The sequence below is a fragment of the Morone saxatilis genome, unplaced genomic scaffold (genome assembly GCF_004916995.1).
Source record: "Morone saxatilis isolate NCDOM2014 unplaced genomic scaffold, NCSU_SB_2.0 Contig17, whole genome shotgun sequence".
In the NCBI taxonomy this organism is placed as follows: domain Eukaryota; kingdom Metazoa; phylum Chordata; class Actinopteri; family Moronidae; genus Morone; species Morone saxatilis.
The window spans coordinates 15,330,672-15,333,132 of NW_023339729.1; positions in this window are offsets into that span (position 1 = coordinate 15,330,672).

The following is a 2,461-nucleotide window of genomic DNA, read 5'->3' on the forward strand; positions in this document are numbered from 1 at the left end:
GGGAGAAAGGGAGAAAAACGTGTGGTTACTAATCAACCAACATCTCATCCTCTCATATTTCTGTCCTATTCACTTCCTATTTGCCTCTTCACCTCCCTCCGTACTTGCGTTTCTATCTCACAGATTCCCTCTGTACTCCAGCCTCCTCTGTCCCTCTCTGCCTCCTCTCTCCTGTCTCAGTGTAGTAAAGTTTTTCTCGGTGTTTGACGCGACAGCGAGGCATTAGTGCAGACGGGCTACTCATCCGCTCAGGGTCAGTGCACAGGGCAAGGAGGAGAGGGAGGAGAGGGTGGAAGAGAGGAGAGATGGACTCTCTACAGCCCAACTTAGAGGGGGCAGACAGGGCCAGATCCTCTGAGGTGTGTGTGTGTGTGTGTGAGTGTGTGTGTTTGCGGTTCTGTGTGTGTGTGCGCAGTGTATTTGTGCATATGTATGCCAGTTGTGTTGATGTATCTGTTCTCCACTGCTTTGCCGTAGAGGTCAACAAACAAGTGCAAGTCTCCTCCGTGCTCACTTGCAGCTACAGATGAACACACATCCTCTGCCTCTCTTTCTCTTTTACTGTCTCCCTATCGAACTCTTCCACATCAAACAGCTATCAGAGCAACATATGTCAAACCTGGAGGGAATCGAGGGTGTACAGTGTGTCCCTTTGCACTCGAGTGAACTGGGTGGAGTTCAGGAGCAAAATGAAAATGCCCTACAGATCTGTAAAGGCCTAAGAAAGGGAGATTGAATGTGTAAATGTTGCTCTACAGCGTGTGTCCGGAGTATCAACTCTTCAAGGATGCAATAACATTGCGTCAAACACACAGACGTCTGATCCCCTAGAGGGAGCTCTATTCTGAGGGAAAAGACAGGCAAAGAAATGCATGCATAATATTCAGAGGGTGTGTGTGTGAATATAAATGTGTGTGTTTGCATGCATAAGCAGAAATGGAAATTTTATCTCTCTCTCCTTTTCTCTGTCTTTCTTGCTCCTGACTTGAGCAGGTAATATTCCTCAGTGGTTTCAAAGGGCAAAAAAAGAGCCCTTTCCCAGATATCCCAAATTCCCAGCTCTATGATTCCCCTCATTACAGATGGGAACGTCGAAGCCTTGTCCAAGTGCTCCCTGGTCTACTCTTAATTAACCGCTGCCTCTCCCGGCGCCCCTAAATGGAGACACAGGAAGAGAAGAGGCTCTCACTTTTCCTCTATCCTTCTACCTTTTCTTTTCCTCCTTTCCTCTGGGCTACTCTCCTCTCCAGAGATCCAAAGCACTGTGCTCTTTAAACAGGATCACTTAGAATCCATGTAGCTTCCTTCACTGCTGAGGTGGATTTAAATGGCATTTTGCTCACTGTGTTTGGAATACAAATTACTGAATGTATAAAAAAAATGTAATGCTGAGGTCAGACTCTTGCACTAGGCTTGATTTTCTGTTTTCACTTTCATATAGTGACACAGAACGAGCGACATAATTCACCCCCAAAAGATACACAAATAGATAAAGAGAGAAACATTTGCATCTCATCATTACTTTGTTGCATGGCGATTTTATATCTTTTCACAATTGGTTGTTGTTAATAGGCAAAATTGTTCTGCTGTTGCAGGTTTTTATGGGAATTTACTAAAATGATGGAAAATTTAATTTGACTTTGATTTGACTTCTCTTACTCATCTCTTACTACGAGCCATAAATGGAAAAAAGGACTCAAAATGTCCACTAAAGCTGTCAAATTTGATTTTAAGTGCACACATTGCCAAGAAAAGCAAAAACAATATAAAGAAAACGTTGAAAGCACACTTAATGCTCCTCAAACAGATTTGTGAAGTTCAGTTACAACAGGCTACCTGATGAAGATGCAATGTCAACAATGTAAATCTTGTTTTAATTAGCGTGTGCATGTCTTTTTTCTTGATATAACTAGTTTTTCTGTTGTATTCACTATATTTCAGCACAGGAGCGCAGTTGGATATCTTTCTTACCTGGAACGAGTGAATAGGACTGTGGACCTGACACACTGGCTCCTAACTCTGCCCCTGTACCAGGATTGGCCAAACTGTTCTTCATCTCATCCAGTCCACCGGTGAGTGAGGCCATGGCCGAATAATCTGACGTCTGGGCAGAGGCAAGAGATTGAGAAAAGGAAGGAAAAAAGAGAACAAAAAGATCAAATCATGACATTTTCTGTTAGACACAACATGTATACTGTAGTGTTGGATGTTGCTTACAGCTGTGATCAATCTGTTTTTTATATCGTGCTACATTTCCAACATGCTGCCCCTACCTTATAGCAAAAAGCCATGAAGCTTTAGTATAAACACACATACAAAAAACACACCTACAGAGAGTTTATTGATCTGTTTACAAAGACAGGGATTTACTGTACAACCAAGTCCAACAGTCTATAACCACAGGATCAGCTTGCTCTTTCTCTTCATCTCTCTCACCCTCACACGCACACACACACATACA